The sequence below is a fragment of the Nicotiana tabacum genome, chromosome 2 (genome assembly GCF_000715075.1).
Source record: "Nicotiana tabacum cultivar K326 chromosome 2, ASM71507v2, whole genome shotgun sequence".
NCBI classification, from domain to species: domain Eukaryota; kingdom Viridiplantae; phylum Streptophyta; class Magnoliopsida; order Solanales; family Solanaceae; genus Nicotiana; species Nicotiana tabacum.
In genome coordinates, this window is record NC_134081.1 from 32,300,755 (window position 1) to 32,323,323 (window position 22,569).

Genomic DNA, 22,569 nt, shown 5'->3' on the forward strand with positions numbered 1-22,569 from the left:
GATCGGCGCTCAACTGAGTTAACCTGCCGAGCAAGTCTATTAGATTTCATTCTACCCAAACTCATCCACGAATGGAGAAAATACATATTTTCATTAATTAGACAAAATGGTATTTACGTCTACAATACAAATTCATTTCCAATAGCTTTATCATTTTTAATGTCTCAAATGGACAAGTAATACAACCACAACATAACATATTTTGTCTTTCCCAGCACCAATACACAACCCACACTATGTCTACAGAGCCTCTATAGATAAAGAAGAGTACAATGATACTGCCGGCAACAAGGCCCCGGCTATACCTCAAACAAGATACACAAATTACAAAAGATACATGACCCTAGGATGAAATAGGGCTCACCGAGTCTGCTGAGAAGATGATGATGTACCACTAACTGCGATCAACACTGTCTGCTATGTAACCACCTGCATCCATTTAAAGATGCAGTGCCCCTGGCAAAAGGGACGTTAGTACCGTCGAATAATACTAGTATGTAAAGCTAAAACACCATCTCAATAAAATGGACAATAATACAAGGGGGAAACAGTCATGAGTTAAATAAGAGCTTCAAAACAATACTAAAACATCAAGTAAGGATCACATAAGTTCTCAAGTCAATTTCCATCTTATTAGGTTGGGTAATCTTTAGTGCCATATGTCACAATCCACAATACCACCGTGTTCTTACACGGAGTCCGATCTCGACCCGATCGGCTAGGTAATCTCATTTGAGACATCAACCATATCCACAATTGCAATTATCATTTCCAGCATAGTGCCACAACCCACAATACCACTGTGTTCTTACATGGAGTCCGATCTCGGCCCGATCGGCTAGGCCATCTCACTTGATACATCAACCATTTTCTGTCAATCATTTCACATCATACTTTTTTACATATACTTTCAATTCATTGGCACTAGTGATTTCAATTACAAAGTCATTCTTGGCACTTGGCCATATTTCATAGTTCCAGTCGCCTTTTTCTACATTCAAATATCATTATCATTATCCTCAAGAACAAGGCTTCCCATTCAAGACAGTAAGTTCACATAACACAACAATTTGGGAATCTTAGGCACATAGAGCCTTTTCATACAATTTGGCACAACAACCTTTATTTCGATCTTGACATGAAGTCTTAACATTCCTAACACATATTCCACATTTTGAACAATTTCTCAAATGTCAAGATAACATGATGAAGCATTTAGAATGAACATTGAACAAACATCCTTCAACACAATCACATTAGGAATAGCCAATTCAATAATGATCAAGGACCTACTCCAATTACATGAACACTGTGGAATTCGATTCTATGAAGAAAGGGGTTTAGCCATACATATGTCAATTCGTCCCTTAATGATACTACAACGATGTACTACACTAAGCAACTTCAATCTACAATAACAACATCCAATGAGACCGAAATTAGTAACAAATTCCATGGGTTCATTGTATTCATAAATTTCATCGCCAAGATTACCATTCATCTTCTCTCTTATTTTCTCAAAAGTACTACTCATGCCATGAACTAGAGTTTTATAATCTAATATTTCAACCATTAAAACTTGTAACAAATGCTTCAGATACTTCTAACTACTCATAATTAATGAGTTTGAAGCATTGGAATTACCTCAAATAGATCAATCTTAAAAAATCACAACTTTGGTGATTTTTATGTTCTTGAGGATTTGATGATGAAATCTTGTATTTGGATGTATGAATGATGTTAGAACTCATGTATATTGAGTAATAATCAATCCAAAACATCATTAACAACTTACCTTGGTTGATTGGACTTGATTTGAGCTCAAAATCGTTCCTTCACCTCAAGAACCCTAACCCCCAAATACTCAAAATATCCCCCTTCCCCGACCTTGTATTTATAGGCCCAGATTTCTGGGTTTCGGATGCGTCCCTGGATGCTTCGCATCCCCACTTCACTCCTCTTTGAAGCTCGGATGCGGACCTGGACGCTATGGCAGCACTTCACTGCCAGCTTCTCTTTCGGACGCGGCCTCGGATGCTTCGCATCCGCAGGCTCCTCCGCCAGCCTTTGGTAATTTGGTCATAACTTCTTGTAGCAATGTCCAAATGACAAACATTTTGAAGCGTTGGAAACTAGACTCAAAGAACTTTAATTTTATAGTTCAATACATCACCTAAATCCTTATATATATATATATATATATATATATATATATATATATATAAAACTAGACTCAAAGAACTTTAATTTTATAGTTCAATACATCACCTAAATCCTTATATATATATATAACTAGACTCAAAGAACTTTAATTTTATAGTTCAATACATCACCTAAATCCTTATATATATATATATATATATATATATATATATATATATATATATATATATGATCGTCCAAAGTTTAGTTTTGTGCGTACTCATTTGGAACTTCAGTCTATCATGAAATTTCCAACTTAACTTGGACTTAGGGCTCTCCCTGGACCCCACATCACTTATAATATTACTCATACACTTATTATCGTATCCAATTGATATCCATCCCATTAATAGTTCTCGTCTGCACATAAAATAATATAATTAGCGCACATCAACTTTCTTAATAGCGCTTAAGTACTTCAAAATTTTCCAGGGTGTTACATATAGTATGAGTACAACCGACCTCATGTACTTAATAAGTATCGATCTTAACCTCAACGTGGTAGTGACGAGGCTATGACAAGACACTTACTATAAACATGTACAAGTAATAAGTAGAAAAGCAACAACAATATAGAGATACGGGTATAGATAATATGCCAGAAATAACATCGCGTCATAGCCTTATAATACAACCCTATAATGGAGAAGAACAACTAAGAATAACTACAAAACTCTCTATCTGTTGCGGTGTGCAATCTGATCCCAATATTAATAACAACAATAAACACTACCGTTGCGGCGCGCAACCCGATCCCAATATCAATAACAAGTATCGTTTGCAGCGTGCAACCTGATCCCAGTATCAATAATAAATATCGTTGCGATGTGCAAAATGATCCAACATACCAATTTATATGAAAATGCCCAATAAACAACAAAGCAACGTAATTAACAGCAAAACATAAAGAAGAACTAAAATACATAATTTACCAAGAAAATACGAGCATGAACAAAGAGTGTTAGTGTAACGATCTGTATGGTTGTTTTGAGTATTTTAATTCCGTTTCCCCTATTTGATGCTTTACATATGTGTATATTTGGTTACGTGATCTACGGGGTTGATTGGTGTGGTTTCGGAAGAGTTTTAGATTGATTTGGGACACTTAGTCCCTTGGTTGGAGGCTTAAGTTGTAAGAGTTAATCGGAGTTTGACTTTTATGTAGACGACTTCGAAATGGTGTTTTTATGGTTCCAATAGCTTCGTATGGTGATTTTAGACTTAGACGTATGTCCGAATTTGGATTTGGAGGTTCCTAGGTTGTTTTTTCTTGAATTAGCGAAAGTTGAAAAATTAAAGGTTTGGAAAGTTGATAGGTTTGACCAAGGGTTGACTTTGCTTATATCAGGTTTGTATTGTTGTTTTGGGAGTTGGTGTAGGTCCGTTATGTCATTTGAGACTTGCATGCGAAACCTAAGGTCATTTCGTGTTGATTGCATATGGTTTGACATGAGTTTTGAAAGTTGAAAGTTCATTAGTTCATTAGGCTTGAATTGAGGTGCGATTCATAGTTTTGATGTTGTTTGGTATGATTTGAGGTATCGAGTAGGTTCGTGTTATAATTTGGGATTGGTTTGTGTGATTGGACGGGGTCCCAAGGGACCCGGGTGTGTTTCAGACCATTTCCTCATATTTTGGACTGCCGCTGACTGGTGTCTGGTTTCCTTCTTCGTGATCGCGAAGAGTAAGTCGCGTTCGCAGAGCGCTATTTGGTGTCAGGCAAGTTTGTTCTTCGTGTTTGCAAAATGGGGGCCACATTCGCGAGCTTGGGGAAAGCTGTGTCTTTGTGATTTGTTCTTCGCGATCGCATGAATAAGGTCGTGTTCGCATAGGCCCCAGCATCTTGCCCTTCACTTTCGTGATGGTTGTCCCGCGTTCATGTAGGAGGGCCAGCAGCTGGGAAGAATATTTTTCTTCGCAATCGCGACGTAGGTCCCGCGATAGCGATGTGTACACCTGGGCAGAGCAATTAAGTACTCTATTTTGAGGGTTTTTGTTATTTTATCATATTTCGAGTTATAAAGCTCATATTTGAGTTGGGGTAAGTATTTTTGACTCTGATTTCTTTATATTTCATGATTCCAACCTTGAATTTAGGATTTGTTTGATGAATCAAATTGAAGAAATTGGGAATTTTAGTAAAAACTTTTCTAAAACATAATTTGATGATTTGAGGGTCGATTTGAGGTCGGATTTGGATGGAACACATATATTTGGACTCGTATTGGAATGGGTGTTCGAAATTATTGAGTTTTGTCGGGTTTCGGGGTGCGTGCTTGGGGTTGACCTTTTGGGTTGACTTTGCATATTTGAACCAAGATTATAACTTTATAGTTTGGGCTTGTTTCCTATGGGTTTTTTTATATTATAAATTTATTTTGGCTAGATTTGAGCGGTCCGGAGGTTGATTCACGCGGAAGGGCTTCTTAGAGTATTGATGTCATGCCCCAAACTTGGGAAGCGCGACGGGCGCTCAACCGAGAGAACCCGGCCGAGCAAACCTGTTAGATTTCCTTCTACCCAAACTCATCCATAAATAAAGAGGAGATGTACTCCATTAATCAAACACTGAAAAGATTTTATTAACAACCTCCTTTTCATTCTCATTAGCAGCTTCATTCATAATTTCCAAAATATTACGAGTTAATAGAATTAATGAAAAAATATGATTTCCAAATACCAATATTTCTAGTTCAATTCCCAACATCAACCACAACCCACAACCTGTCTACAGAGCCTCTAAGTACAATAGAAGAGTAATATAAAAATGTCGGGAACAAGGCCCCGGCTATACCTCAAAATACAGTACATAAGAAACAAAAGATACATGACCCCGAAATGAAGTGGAGCTCACCAAATTAGCTAAAAAGAAGTGTACTGCTATCACTGATCAATGACGCCTGCTGTAGAACCACCTGCATCCATTAAAGATGCAGCGCCCCCGGCAAAAGGGACGTTAATACAGTCGAATAACACTAGTATGTATAGCTAAAAGTCCTCTTTCAAAATAGAATGCCCATATAATAAAAGAACACATATAAAAACAGCAAGTCACAATCCACAATATCCAAATGTCCAGTTAAAAACATGATAATTGTCAAAATACGAACTTCATATACAATTTTTGGTTGGCCAAATCACATACTAACACGATTCCAAACCATTCTACACTTTCTCAAGGCGCACGACTACCCTGCCAGTGAATTCATATGCTAATCTGCCACTCTTACTTCGGTTAAATCATCTCCTTTAAGAAATTTCTCAACCTCTACTTCTCCTACTTGATCTGCTAGTACTTCAACCATCGCGAAACGCTTCCCGTCATATCTTCCCTCATACTTTGTTGCCCAATCTCTATCGTACCAGAACCAATAGAATGTTACCGACTCTAAGTCTCTTCGAAGATTATCTTTCTCGAGCCATCAACATCAAAATACCCATTCGCAACCACCATTACTACACAACCACTTACTCTTCTTGAGTTCAAACTCATTGACAGACATGAGAATTTAATTTGCCCCAAAATTTAACAACGTGAAAGATCCTTCAAAACATTCACACTCGAGACCGTACGTCACATCAAAACAAAAATCAAGCACCCAATGGCCTTCCTTTACATTTCAAGAAAACACTTCTCGTCACATTTACATCGTCTTAACATCGTCCGCTGTTACGTCATACTCACCACAAAGCCATTCCACTGCTCATCGACCCACAAATTCCACTCGTAGGGACATTATCGGACATATGAGTTCAAATGTATAGGTTACAACTGAAGCTACCGAGCCTATGCTGCGGTCTAACCATGGCCTCAAGTCCTCCAGACTGGCCCACCACCACAAACATAGAATACACATCTCAACCTTGTTCATAGAATGACAAGCCGGCGATGCACAACCGATACCGAGCGCTTATGTGCGCATACGAATGCGTGGAAGGAATTCAAGGAGTTATGTTCCAAGCTGAATCAATTCCGCACGATAGAATACAAGAAAGTGAAATTTTCCTAAGGGTTCTGCAGCCTCTTGAAGATAAGTACAGATGTCTCTGTACCGATCCGCAAGACTCTACTAAACTTGCTCACGACTCATGAGACCTATGTAACCTAGGTTCTGATACCAATCTGTCATGACCCAAAAACCTAACCTGTCGTGATGGCGCCTATCGTTGAACTAGGCAAGCTGACTCATTCCAAAACAAACCGATATTTTCATTTCAAGGATAATTTCAAGGCTATTTAGCGTAAAAACCTTCGTAAAGGAGTTCAAATCAAAACAAAAATGCGGAAAAGAAAAGCCCGACATCGGGGTGTCACTAGTCATGAGCATCTACTATAATCTGTTTAACAATATCAAGACTAACTCAGCCTGAAAAATAGCTAAATACAACTACAGGAAGATAAGAGGGAGAAGAGCAGGGCTGCTATCGCCAGGCAACTACCTTGCTATCCCCAGAAAAAATCTGCAACCGGAATAGTCAACAACCGCTACCGTGTCCAGCTACACCTGGATCTGCACACAAGGTGCAGGGAGTAACGTGAGTATGCCAACTCAGTAAGTAACAACAATAAATAAAGACTGAGCAGTAGTGATGAGAAATAAAGTATATAAAGTTCATATCATGAAATCTCAGTAAAATACAACATGCAAAATCAGTGTTTGAATCAAATCTTCTCGTAAAACCCAGTTCCAGTAAAATCATTTAAAGATATTTTTCAACAGTTTTCAAACAGAGGCTCAATGCAAAGGTGAGCAAAAGTGATGAAATCATAAACAGCCCCTCGGGCAAAACATCACTCATATACAGCCCCTCGGGAAAATCTCACAGTCACTCATGCCTCTCGGGCATACCTCACAGTCACTCATGCCACTCGGGCATACCTCACAATCACTCGTGCCACTCGGGCATACCTCACAATCACTCATGCCACTCGGGCATACCTCATGAGACAACCAATCCTAAAACACCATACGAACTTAGTCGAACCTTTGAATCACTCAAAACAACATCAAAACACCAAATTATCCTCAGATTCAAGCTTAAGAACTTCTAAACTTACAAATTCGACAACCGATGCCGAAACCAACCAAACCACGTCCGAATGACCTCAAATTTTGCACACACATCACAAATGACACTACAAACCTACTCCAACTTCCAAAATTCCATTCCGACCCCGATATCAAGTTTTCCACTGCCGATCGAAATCGCCAAATTCCCAACTTTTGCCAATTCAAGCCTAATTTCACTACGGACCTCCAAATCACATTCTGGACGCGCTCCTAAGTCCCAAATCACCTAACGAAGATAATGGAACCATCACAATTCCAATTCAAGGTCAAATGTTAAAAAGTCAAACTTGGTCAACTCTCCTAATTTAAAGCTTCAATAATGAAATTCTTTCTTCCAATTCGATTTCGAAATACCTGCAAATTAAAACCAACAATTCACACAAGTCAAAGTACATCATACGAAGCTACTCATGCTCTCAAACAACCGAGCAAAGTGCAAATGTTCAAAATGACTGGTCGGGTCGTTACATTATAGAATGAAGGAAATCTTGTAAAAGAACCTTGTAGCCAAATTTGCACACCTAGTGTTTGATAAAATGCTCAAATAAGCTGAAACCATGAATATCTTCCTAATTTATGTTCAATTTTGTTATATCTCAAAATAGATTGGGATTGCTAGAATTTTTGAAACGTTGTAATAATTTAAGGAAAGCTCAAAGCGAGGTATGTTGGCCAAACTTTCTCTCTTGGAATTGAATTCCATAATGTTCCTGTAAGTTTCAAAGTATGTGTTGCGTATTAAAATGTTGTGGCTTTGAGTCGTGTTATAAATGAGAACTAGTATACCAATTGGGTGAGAAAAACTCGATATGCTTAAGACTCAAAATTGCTCATATGTGTACCTAAAGTCTTGATTGGAAATGTCTTATTGTTGATAACCTATAAAGGTGGTTGGAAATGAAATAATTGAATTGGGGATATAGAGTGTGGCCAACGTGCCAAGAATTTAAGTTATGACTATGGCTAGTAGTGCAAATAATTTGACAGAATGCGATAAAGAATATGAAATGAGCCTCGATTCAACTGTGTTAAAAGTGATTTGGAAAATTAGAATTTGCCTAAGAGCTTTTGTACTCAATTCATGCCCATTAGTGGCTGCTTTTACTAATGCTTTGCTTTATAAATATATCCAGTGTGATTCGAGTTCTATATACTCATGTGTTGAAATTGTACATTGTCATTTCTGGGGAAGAGTATTGCAAGAGTAAATGGTGTATTGATTGTTTATGATTTTTCATGTGTGTTTCTATTGTTGGTTGGTATGACTCATTCTTTGGGAAGAAACCATTTGTGTTTGAAGTTCCCATTTCAAATGGATTGGAAGTATATAATTTCTGAAATTTTCTATATGTTGATATTTGATGGTGATCTTTGAAATTGAAAAAGGTGAAAGTGTGGATTATGAAATACGGCCATCGGGCCAGAAATAAAGAATTTTGTGAATGGACAAATGAGCCAAGAAAATATTGTCGTTATGAATGACTAGAAATACTAATGAGAATTTAGACGATGTGAAAGATGTTGAGGTATGTACAATTGTATTTATTGATATTTCTGTTTGCAAATCAAATCAAAAAATATTTTTGGGAGCATCATTAGCAATACCGAGGAAGGGTGGGTCATAAGGCCCACACCTGAAACTACACGTGCCGGTGTAGGGGTGAATTGGGATTATTCCCCTTATTTGGGATGAAATTGGAACCTTTGGGAAATTGTGATATTATTCCCCTTAATTGGGATGAAACTGGAACCTTTGTGGATTGGAAAAGTCAACCCATATGGCATATGTGGGAAAGCATCCTAGCTGATCGGGTGGAGATCAGATGCCATATTACGCATATGGTGGTACTACTCTTGGTAACAACTTTCTTTCGCATCACATATCAAACCACATTGTTCGTGGGGAGATGGCCTAGCCGATCGGGCGTGATCGGACTTCATGTTAACAAAGACGGTGGTATATCGGTGCTAATGATCTCCCAACCAAAAATTATATATGAAGTTCGTATTTTGAAAATTATCATGTTTTTAACTGGACATTTAGATATTGTGGATTGTGACTTGCTGTTTTTATGTGTTGTCTTTTCTTATATGGGCATTCTATTTTGAAAGAGGACTTTTAGCTATACATACTAGTGTTATTTGACAGTATTAACGTCCCTTTTGCCGGGGGCACTACATCTTTAATGGATGCAGGTGGTACGAACTTCATATACGAACTTAATAAAAGATTTCGAGAAGTCTAGCGGGTTAACGGTGCGAGATCTTGGTAATTGAGAAGGAGAAATCCTTGCGGGTTCTAATTTTATATAATTGCAGCTTAAGGCTAAGTGGGGGAGTCTGCCATCGACGAGTTGATTGCACGGTTATGTGTCGTATTAGTTTCGGTTCGGGGTATACTGGTGAATCAGTTATGACATGCAGAGGTCGAGATCGAGGATGACTCGGGTAAAAGAATTTCTGGACACAAATTGTATTACACTCTATGGTTATAGGAGGACCATAAAATAATTGAGTGGTTATTCACGAAGAATGTAGTGTACATGGAGCGGGAATTTTCTCAGTTGCGTAGGAGTGTGGGTTACTCTTTATTTCCCTTGGGTGTTGGTGTGCTAATGGGGCACAGGTCATTTTGGTCCGTTTCATCGGTTAATTCGAGATTTGAGTAGAGTGGATGACTCTCAAGAATGGTTCCAATGGATTCAAGATTTATATATATGGCTAGAAAACTGGGAGTTGCATTGAACGCTGTCGAGACTCGTGGCATTTTATATCATTGTGAATTATGCATTTTAGTATTAAGAAGGTGAAGGAAACAGTTTTAGGTTCACATAAGGTCTCATCGGAGTAAGCATTTTGGTTGTGGAAACTTTGGGATATATAAAAAGGGAATTCAGCGGCTTATAAGCCTTAGGGCGGTGTGATTCTATGCTAGAGTTCGTGGGCCAAGTTTTAGTTAAGGATAGTAGTGTTCTAACAAGGACAAAGTAGCAATTTGAAGGCAATTTGGAAAGGATTTGGAGAAATAGGACAGGTTGGTAGTAGGTTGGGTTAGCACAGTAATGGGTATGATCGGTTCTTTGGGTACTTATGACGTGGCTAGTATCTACAGGTGTTTTGTGGCAATGCTCTCGGATTTGGAAACCTGTGTGGCTTGGTGGAGTTAGAGGAATTCAGTTCAGATAGCTTGGTTATGTGCAAATGGATTTCAAAGTGTTCATGATGGTTCCTACCATGGTTTGAACCGGATATTTTCTACTGGTGTACGGAACGTGTTGTGTTATGATTTCCTCCTAGAAAGAAGCAAGAAAGAGGTTTCTGACTAATAAGGTATGTAATTTTCTAGTGACTCAGAGTTGATAATGGAATTCTTATGCCTGTCACATGATGTCATAATAGATGTGGTGTGTTGTGCGGGAATATGATTTACATGTAAAAGGTCACAGTTCAGTTTTGAAGGGAAGGACATAACTTCTTAGTCAGCATGGACGGTTTCAGATGACTAGGTAAATGATATTACTATTTGGTATGGCTTGATGAGAGTGTACATTTCAGAAGGGGCAGCGTGTTTTGATTTATGGGTACTTCGCTGGTATTGTGGCACTCTCCCGGTTGATCGATTGCTGATATTCAAATTTTTGCCAGGTGGCACAGAAGAATTTTTTTAAAGTATTTCTCATGGGATGATTGTGTATGAGAGAGGTATTAGGCATTCAGGTGGTGGAGGTGGAATCAAATATGGTGATACGTGTGTTCTATGGAGTTGGAGATTGGGAGTTCTCAGGAGCAGATTGTTTCATGGTTGTGGACTTTGAAGTTGTGGCCGGAGCTAGCCAGATGATAGAATATGTTATGATTCAGTCATTGTGGACTTTCGGAGGTTATTTATCTATTGGTGTTGGACCAGAGTTGATTTGGGGCCCATTGGTAGGTCGAATTAGGATGTGTATTCTACACCAAACCAGATTGGTTGGCTACGTACTGCTATTGTTGAAGGATGTGCCATTCGGTTGATGTGAAGCTTATTCGTGTTCTGAAATGATCTGTGAGTTACTCTTCTATGCTACGAGGAGTTGTGATTCGTTGGTTACATGCACATATGGTGCGTTTCTATTATGGCCTTATAGCGGAATTTGAGAGAGAATAGTATTGGATATTGCTTGGTTGATGGCGTATTGGTCACGTTCTTTTGAGTTTTGTGTGGCATGGTGCCGTTTGCTTCTCCGTGGTTATGGTAATGCACTTTGGGTACTTGATGTCGAATTGCGCATGGTTATTGATTTTTGCAAGGTGGCTTGAGGTATTTCATATGGACCAGTATTTTGGATAGGGTCGCATATTGCAGCAGAATTATGTGGAAATATGATCCTTTGTCTAAGATTCGTGTGTTATGGTTCTGCGGTGTGTGATGGGTTCTTAGCATTGTGTCGGGGTGGTACCCGTCGAGCTTGCGGAACGGTTCTCCTATTTGGGTCATTGTTACGATTGGGTACATTTGGAATGTTGCTATCTGGTGCACGGATTGCATGAGTTGTGGCTTTAGATTGTATTGATATGTCATGTTACTAGAGTGGTCGTGTTGGATGAGACGAGGTCATTGGGCCTAGAATGGATGCTGTCAAATTTGATTGTGGTATAATTGGGAGGATAATATCGGAAGTCGGCTTTGAAATTGGCTATAGTTCTTGTAGAAGGAACGAGAGCTCCATGACCTGTTGGTCTAATGAATGGTTATGAATTCGGTATGTTTCTTTCATCATCGGCAGTGTACGAAGGCTTTAGAACGAGGTTTTGTCTGATATGAGGTTTATTACCAGCACTGGGTTGATTTGAGCCGATACTGTGATTAGAAATCATTGCTTCGAGCATTCTAGCTATGCGGTATTTGCATTTGAGTATTTGAGTTATGGTTACGGCTTTTGGTACAACTTGTTCAGACTTATACGGTATGTAGATGCGAACTTCAGATCTTATAGGAAATTTTGGATGTTGGAAATTTGATTCGAAGGCTTGTGGGCTAGGTTGAATTGAGAAATTTCAGTTATGCTGTGCTATCGGACCTGTATGGGATAGGGTGATGTGGGGTCACCCCCGGGTATGTGCATGGGAAAGTTACACAATGATTTGATGGCTTTTGGAACAACTCTAGGCACGTTCGAGGACGAACGTATGTTTAAGTGGGGGGGGGTGTAACAACCCGACCGGTCGTTTTGAACATTTGCACTTCGATCGGTTGTTTTAGGGCATGAGTAGCTCCGTATGATGTACTTTGACTTGTGTGAATCGTCGGTTTTGATTTGTAGGTATTTCGAAATCGAATTGGAAGAAAGAATTTAATTGTTAAAGCTTTAAATTGGGAGAGTTGACCAAGTTTGACTTTTTAGCATTTGACCTCGGATTGGAATTTTGATGGTTCCATTAGCTTCGTTAGGTGATTTTGGACTCAAGAGCGCGTCCGAAATGTGATTTGGAGGTCCGTAGTGGAATTAGGCTTGAATTGGCGAAAGTTGGAAATTTGGCGATTTCGGTCGGCAATGGAAAACTTGATATCAGGGTCAGAATGGATTTCCGGAAGTTGGAGTAGGTTCGTAGTGTCATTTGTGATGTGTGTGCAAAATTTGAGGTCATTCGGACGTGGTTTGGTTAATTTCGGTATCGGTTGTCGAATTTGTAAGTTTAGAAGTTCTTAGGCTTGAATTCGAGGGTAATTTGGTGTTTTGATGTTGTTTTGAGTGATTCGAAGGTTTGACTAAGTTCGTATGGTGTTTTAGGATTGGTTGGTATGTTTGGTTGAGGTCCCGAGGGCCTCTGGTGTGTTTCGGGATAAGTTTTGAGCGAGTCCGAGCATTTCCGGAACTCATATATGGTTCTGATGCTTGGAATTTTGCGGACCGTGGCATAATTTCGCGAACCGCGGTAGAATTTCACGGAACGCGGCAAAATTTCGCAGACCGCGCTTGGAAGTTCTGCAGATCCGCTGGTCCGACTTCGGAAGCCTATATCTTTTGATCTACAAGGAATTTTGAGATGATTCGAAAACGAAAGTTGTAGCCCTTCGTGTTTAGTTTCCAAGAACTCATTATTTGAACATCTGTAGATAAAGTTATGGCCAAAATACTAAAGCCTGACAGTGCAGCCACCAAAAGCGCGATTGAGCTCAAAATTTCGCGGACCGTGAAGTGGGAGGCCAGAGTTGCACTTTATAAACGGGGTTTAGGGCATAATTTCACAATTGTTTGTGGGTTTTTCAAGAAATTCATCGGGGTAAGTGATTCTAACTCGAATTTAGTTAATATACATGAATATATCAATGACTTCATCATCTGATTAGTACTTTGAGGTGAAAATTTGGGAAAAATTATAGAAACTTCATAAAATGAATTTTTGGGATTTGAATGTCGATTCGAAGTCGGATTTGAGTGAAACTAGTATGGTTGGACTCGTGAGTGAATGGGTGTTCGTAATTTATGACTTTTACCCAATTCCGAGACATGGGCCCGGGGGCCGGGTTTGAGCCAATTTTGGGTTTTGGGCTAATTTGATTGTTTTTCTTGTGGAATTCATTCTATTAGCATATATTGATGGTATTGTACTGATTGTGAATAGATTCAGAGCATTTGGAGGCCGAATAGAGGGGCAAGAGCATCGTGGAGTAGAGAATTGATCGGTTTGAGGTAAGTAACGATTGTAAATTTAGTCCCGAGGGTATGAAACCCCGGATTTCGTATCATTTTACTATTTTGAGGTGACGCACATGCTAGGTGATGGGCGTGCATCGTTGGGGAGTGTAACTTGGTCCGTCCCGTAGCAACTGTAAAGTTGTATATTTTGTTGAAACTATATGATACTTATGTGCTTTAGAAAGAGTTTCTGTAAATTGGGTTGAATGCCATGTTTGGGCCTTGTGCCAGTGTTGTTTGGACCCTTAGGGGCCTTTTCTTACTATCCTCTCACTGTTTTTGATTGAAAATCTATATTCAGTCATGGTTATACTTGTTTACTGCATAACTCAGTTTTATTACCCTATTTTGATGCATATAAATGTTGTTTTGGGATAAATGCCCTATTTTTACTGAAATGCCCGACTGGCCTGAGAGGTTTATGACTGAGTGAGGCCGAGGGCCTAATTTGTAAGGATATTTATGGGATCGGGCTGCACACCGCAACATGTTTGATATAGGTTGAGGGCCTGAGTGTTTTATGCCATGATTTGGCTTGATATAGCGCTTGGGATGAAGGAGCCCCTCCGGAGTCTGTACACACCCACAGTGAGCGCAGGTACCTACTGAGTGCGAGTGCCGAGTGCTGAGTGACTGGGAGGCATGAGTGATTGTGAGGTATACTCGAGTGGCATGAGTGATTGTGAGGTATGCCCGAGTGGCATGAGTGATTGTGAGGTATGCCCGAGTGGCACAAGTGACTGTGAGGTATGCCCGAGTGGCATGAGTGACTGTGAGGTTTGCCCGAGGGGCTGTATATGAGTGATGTTTTGCCCGAGGGGCTGTTTATGATTTCATCACTTTTTCTCACCTTTGCATTGAGCCTCTGTTTGAAAACTATTGAAAAATATCTTTAAATGATTTTACTGGAACTGGGTTTAAACGAGATGATTTGATTCAAACACGGATTTTGCATGTTGTATTTTACTGAGATTTCATGTTACGAACTTTATATGCTTTATTGCTTGTTGCGACCAAACACACTCACGCAAGTATACGCGGTCGTCAAGTAATAAAGTGACTAAATGTCGGATGTCGAACCCACGAGGACTTATGATTAACTATTAACTAAATTAGACTATCCCAATTATCTAAACAAGAATTAAATCTAAAAATATTTTATTCTAAACTAATTAAATAAAAAAATATAAATAATAAACTTTGAACAGAGAAAGAGCAGATTTTTATGATATCAATGTAATGAAAACGATCTAGGGTTATGGGCTATCTAATAATCCTATTGTATTCTTCAATTGAATTGACCGACTAATTTATCTAGCTTATTGGTTGACAGGGTTAATATTGCTCATAAGAATCTGTCGAGTTCTTACTCGCCTATTCAAGCTAACCTAACGCCTATATGTCTATGGAGTTAGAATCAACAAGAACGCATTTATAATTCCTGTAAATCAACCAAGCAAGGCAATTAGGTATATGTCTATCCTAACCACGAATCCGTTCCCCGATGCCCGAGTTCAAGAACTTGCCCTACTCAATCCTATATGCAATATAGAATTCCCACTTTCGAGTTCAATTCTAGATTCGTAGATAATATTCAATTGGTGATCAAGCAATTAAATAATTAAGTGCAAGATTGAATAAATAAACTAATATGATAAATCAAGAAGTCAAAATCAATATCCGAATAATAATATTCATGAAAGAACCACAACCCTAGAACGTGAAGTTTAGCTCCACATAGACATGGTAGCCAAACAACAAATCATATAAAGAAACATAAAAATTACTAAGTTTGGTGGGAGAAAGATGAAACTCGATGAATTCCGGCCTCCACAGCTTTTTCGTGGCTTTTTTCCCCCTTCCCAATATGTTAGATGACCTAAAAGAGGCGTTTTTGGCTTATATATTGCGTACCAAAGTCGTGGGCCAAAGTTCTCCTATTTCTAATCCAAATCAGCTTCAGGGATTGATGCTAGGGTGGATGCGTCGCATCCACCTCGTCCTCCACTTCTCAGCTTCGGATGCTACGGTGGATGCTTCGCATCCACCTCGTCCTCCACTTCTCAGCTTCGGATGCTACGGTGGATGCTTCGCATCCACCTCGTCCTCCACTTCTCAGCTTCGGATGCTACGGTGGACGCTATGGGCCGACTTCACTGCTAAGGGTGCACGAAAGATGTAGTTTTTCTAGGTTGGATGCGACGCATCCAACCCTTCTTCCTCTGGCTAGACCACCTTTTCTTCATATTTTGCACTCCAAACACCTTAAATCGTCACACATAACTTAATTAGTCATAAAACCAATAATTAAACCATGTTGGGCATTTTAAAGATCAAATAACATCAAGAAGCGGTTAAAACATGGGTAAAGTAACATCAACACATATCGAAATATGCCAAACATCACTACCCCACACTTAAACCTTTGTTCGTCCTCGAACAAACCATCATATAGTAGACGAAACAAAATTAAGCTCTTATCATTCAAAGCACACTACATCTATGACCATGGTTATTTGCTACAATTAGGCTCTAGACTATGCATCACATACACTTCCCTTTACTTATGCCCTTCTTTAAAAATATTCGAACAAAGACAACATGCTCACAACAATCCTAGCCTCAAAAACCGACTCAATGTCACAATGCACTCATGGCTTGAACAACCAACATCATAGAGAAGTCCAATAACGTTACCTATCCCTCGTGAAACCATGTGCCCTCACAACAAAAACAAGAGAGCGAGTTCAATCCACACATTCGAATCTCATGATCAAATATATTTTAATGACTCACATATATCAAAGAAAATCGCTCACTCTCACAAAGAAGTCACATGCATGAAATTAGTACCATAGGCTTGCCCTTAATGTAAATCTCTACTAATGTAAGCTCGCTCGATCTAAAATCAATTAGGACTTTTTCATGGTTGTAATGTGGGCTAAGGGACGGGTAGGATATATTTAAGGAATAGTGACTCACCCTCCTAAGCACTTTAATACATCACAAAATTACTTTAAGCATTTTTTTTTCAACCCCACTTCAATTTCACAAACAATATCACCCCCAAAACAGTCCCTTTTTCTTTAAGCACTACTTTAGTTCATACCCACTAGCAAGAACAAGATAACAATTTATTCATTTATATTTTTCTTTCTTTTTTTTTTTTTTTCTCTTTCAATTTCCGCTAGTGGTGTATTATTTTACAAAATAAGTGCACCCTTCTTTCTTTCATTGGTTCCACTCAAAAGTCACCCCACACTTAGTCCCTTCTTACTTCTTTTAGCGCTCATCTAACAATTAAAGTGCTTTAAGAGGTAAAAGGATCAAAACAATGTCAATTAAGAATAAAAAGGGTATAGGCTTGTAATGTGGGTACCAAATAAAAGGTCTATAGGCTCAAAAGGGTTAACTAGGGATAGATTCTATTTGTGATAAGCAATAAGCTCAAAAAGATCAAAGAAAGCCTAAAATCATTTTTCAAACCGAGCATCACCTAAAATTTCGCTTCAACTCACATACCGGGCAAGTTCTAGACACAAGTACAATACATGGACTACACAAAAAATCTCACCACACATGGCACATGACTCACTAAGGACGATCACATTCCGAATCTCAAACAATGCAAGTATTCACGGAGCCACGAGATATTAAGTATTAAACACAAGGTGAACATAAGTCATGTAAACGAGACATAGGCGCCACAAAACATGCTATCCAATTTAACAAGGCATCATCAATAAATTCAAATCATACAGAAGATACTACACATGCCAAAGCATAAATATGTTACTATCAAACAAGTCAAGGGCGCCTAGGTTCATCATTCTTGCTCCTTTTATTCCCTAAATTCCTAATCTACTCGGAAAGAAAAAAACTACCCGGTTCAAACTACATCCCATGGAAAAGAACCGAGGCACAAAGAAAAACCACAGGGGATTATTACTACCTAAAGAAAGCTAAAAGACATATTTTGAATTTTTGTTTAGACTTTAATCCCTCAAGAAAACTGTCTAGGAGATCAATCGTCGGGAAAAGTCCAATTTTTCTACTTTTTCGTTTTTTTTTAATTTCTTTTTTTCTTTTTTTTTCTTTCACAAAAGCTACTACACTTAAGAATGAGTACTACAACTAAGCTAAAATAGCACAGAAACTTATCCAAACGATCTCCTCACCCCACACTTAAAATTTTGCAATGTCCTCAATGCACATTATAAATAATAAGAGGGTAAACGAGACTCCCTGGTAGGCCAAAGGCCGAAGCAATAGCGGCTCACGAGGTACTCAGACTTCCCCCAGGCATCGTCCTTTGTGTGGGCACCCCACACTTAGTCCTCACCATCTAGCTCGCTTTTGCACTCTTCTAATGGCTTTGCTTCCTATGCTCATAATCCTACAAAACAAAAATAAATACTACAAAATAATAAAAATAAAATAAATAAAAAGTAAACAAAAATAGAAGAAAGCAGTAACGCTGGGTTGCCTCCCAACAAGCGCCTGATTTAACGTAGCGGCACGACGTGAACCACTTTTTGCCTCCACCTCGAACTTATGAATTGAGCCCCTAACATGACATCCAGTTTGCGGCTATGCTCCAGTGGTGGGGCTACAAAGATAACCAGGCCAAGTAATAAATTTTTCACTCTACACTTCTCGGCCTTTAGATGAGGAATGTATTTTTTGCTTTTTGGCATGACAAATTCAAAAATATAGGCATCATGTTCCTCTTCCATTGACTCCTCCAAAGGCTTAGATGACTCGATTTCCATGTCATCATCCAAATACAATGTCGAAAAATGTTTAGAATGAGGACCAACACGCCCCAACTTTAGAATTGTATTACTATTTATATCCTCATATGTGCACACATTAGAGTCTTCAAATATAACATTATCTGCTACCTCGCATGGCTCTAGTGTACTTTTCTCAACATGGGCATCATCAACAGAAATATGCTCGAATGATTGGCTCTCCACTTTTAGCTCCTCAATTTGGCGTATAAGCTCCTTTTCAGCTTCTGACAACTCATTACTATTTTGTTGGGCGATAGACGCAACAACCTTTGCATTTAATTTATCTTGCAAGTCGTGAATAGTAGTGACAAATTTATAGATCCCTTGTCCCAGTTTAGATCTTCCCTCTATAAAGTGTCTCATCCCATCAGTAAGTTCCTCATGTTGAGCTTCATATATTTCTAACTTTTCAGCCTGTTCTGCCAGCCAAGTTTGGCTCAAAATCTCCTCTTTTTCAAAAATTTTCTCTTGCTGGTACTCACTCTCTTCATTCAATTCTTCCATATTGGCCTTCATTCTTGTGATTGCTGCCCTCATTCTTTTCATATCTTTTTTGAGTTCATCCTGTTGCTCTGCTACTTGCCTCAGAATATCCCTAATATATGCATCAGGCTCCATATCCTGCACTTCATTGCCCCTATCAAACTCAGAAATATCATTAGAAAGATCATAATAAGGGCTCAGAGAAGGATGAACAAAATTAGGACAACCATCCCAATGGCCATCTTGACCACCACACATATTACAAATATTCCACTCAAAGGATTGAGATTGTGCGCACAACTCGCTCCTGGGAACATTCTGACAATTTTTCCACCAGTGGGGTCCTCCACAATATGGACAAGGATCATCAAAATAAGAATAACCATCATTCGAACAATTTTTATTCCAAGATGCCATGCTAAAATAAATAAAAAATACTAACTAAAATAAAATAATAAAAAAAACATGAATAGATAAAAAAATGTCTAATCTAGAAAAATAGCAAATTTCTAAGTCCCCGGCAACGGCGCCAAAAACTTGTTGCGACCAAACACACTCACGCAAGTATACGCGGTCGTCAAGTAATAAAGTGACTAAAAGTCGGATGTCGAACCCACGAGGACTTATGATTAACTATTAACTAAATTAGACTATCCCAATTATCTAAACAAGAATTAAATCTAAAAATATTTTATTCTAAACTAATTAAATAAAAAAATATAAATAATAAACTTTGAACAGAGAAAGAGCAGATTTTTATGATATCAATGTAATGAAAACGATCTAGGGTTATGGGCTATCTAATAATCCTATTGTATTCTTCAATTGAATTGACCGACTAATTTATCTAGCTTATTGGTTGACAGGGTTAATATTGCTCATAAGAATCTGTCGAGTTCTTACTCGCCTATTCAAGCTAACCTAACGCCTATATGTCTATGGAGTTAGAATCAACAAGAACGCATTTATAATTCCTGTAAATCAACCAAGCAAGGCAATTAGGTATATGTCTATCCTAACCACGAATCCGTTCCCCGATGCCCGAGTTCAAGAACTTGCCCTACTCAATCCTATATGCAATATAGAATTCCCACTTTCGAGTTCAATTCTAGATTCGTAGATAATATTCAATTGGTGATCAAGCAATTAAATAATTAAGTGCAAGATTGAATAAATAAACTAATATGATAAATCAAGAAGTCAAAATCAATATCCGAATAACAATATTCATGAAAGAACCACAACCCTAGAACGTGAAGTTTAGCTCCACATAGACATGGTAGCCAAACAACAAATCATATAAAGAAACATAAAAATTACTAAGTTTGGTGGGAGAAAGATGAAACTCGATGAATTCCGGCCTCCACAGCTTTTTCGTGGCTTTTTTCCCCCTTCCCAATATGTTAGATGACCTAAAAGAGGCGTTTTTGGCTTATATATTGCGTACCAAAGTCGTGGGCCAAAGTTCTCCTATTTCTAATCCAAATCAGCTTCAAGGATTGATGCTAGGGTGGATGCGTCGCATCCACCTCGTCCTCCACTTCTCAGCTTCGGATGCTACGGTGGACGCTATGGGCCGACTTCACTGCTAAGGGTGCACGAAAGATGTAGTTTTTCTAGGTTGGATGCGACGCATCCAACCCTTCTTCCTCTGGCTAGACCACCTTTTCTTCATATTTTGCACTCCAAACACCTTAAATCGTCACACATAACTTAATTAGTCATAAAACCAATAATTAAACCATGTTGGGCATTTTAAAGATCAAATAACATCAAGAAGCGGTTAAAACATGGGTAAAGTAACATCAACACATATCGAAATATGCCAAACATCACTACCCGTCACTACTGCTTAGTCTTTATTTATTGTTGCTACTTACTGAGTTGGCGTACTCATGTTACTCCCTGCACCTTGTGTGCAGATCCAGGTGTAGCTTGACACGGTAGCGGTTGTTGACTATTTCAGTTGCAGATTTTTCTCGGGGATAATAAGGTAGCTGCCTGGTAATCGCAGCCCTGCTCTTCTCCCTCTTATCTTCCTTTAGTTGTATTTAGCTATTTTCCAGGCTGAGTTAGTCTTGATATTGTTAGACAGATTGTAGTAGATGCTCATGACTAGTGACACCCCGATTTCGGGTTTTTCTTTTCCGCATTTTTGTTTTGATTTGAACTCCTTTACGAAAGTTTTTATGCTAAATAGCCTTGAAATGAAAATATCGATTTGTTTTGGAATGAGTCGGCTTGCCTAGTTCCACGATAGGCGCCATCACGACAGGTTAGGTTTTTGGGTCTTTGGGTCGTGACACATAACCCAATCTTTACTTATTTGAGCTCAACAATCTTTTCACAAACCTTATTGGTACATATATGTATACATAATACTCTCATACCCAAGAATCATACTTCTCATGACCTACTTTTAATCAAAATCCCGAAATTTAGGGCTAGGGAGTAGAATCTTACCTATTATATGAAGATCTTGTGAAATCTTCAAGCCTTGAGCAAGAATTGATGAACAAAATAGCTAGGTATTCTCTTTCTCTCTCTAAACTAACTCTCTCCTCTCTCTACAAAATCACATTTTACCTTCTAAAATGACCCCCTAAGGCCTTATATCAAAATTGGATCGGGTATGAAAATTTTCAAAAATGACCCCCGAAGTCAATTATGTGGTGCAATTATGCTATAGCATAATCGTTTTGTGGGCAGTATAATTGCAGCATAATCAATTATGTGATAGCATAATTGCAGCATAATAGTTTGTCTGTCTCTGCTCCACTTTGCGATGCTTATACGGTCCGCGGAACCGTTTTGCGATCGCAAAATTGATCACAGTTCTAGCCTTTGATAATTTGGTCATAACTTCTTGTAGGAGTGTCCAAATGATAAACGGTTTGAAGAGTTGGAAACTAGACACATAGACCTTTCTTTCGATAGGTAATATACCATATAACTCTTAATATCAAGAGAGGTATGCTCATTTAAAGTTAGGTGTTGTGTGAACTCACTTGAAACTTTATCCCATCATAAAATTTTCAACTTGACTTAGCCTTGGGGTTCTTCTTAGACCATAAACCATTCGTAATACACCCCATACATATATTATCATGATCAATTGATATAATTATTATAATAGCCCTTATCTGCACACAAAATAATATAATTAGCGCACATCAACTTTCTTAATGGCGCTTAAATACTTCAAAATTTTCTGGGGTGTTACAATCGATTTAGCTTGTTTGAGGTAAGTATCTTACTCAACTTTGTGTGGGGGAAATTTCCCTTAGTATTTGGTCTAATTTGCAATATTTGTGCTCTGTGAAACAACGTGTACAT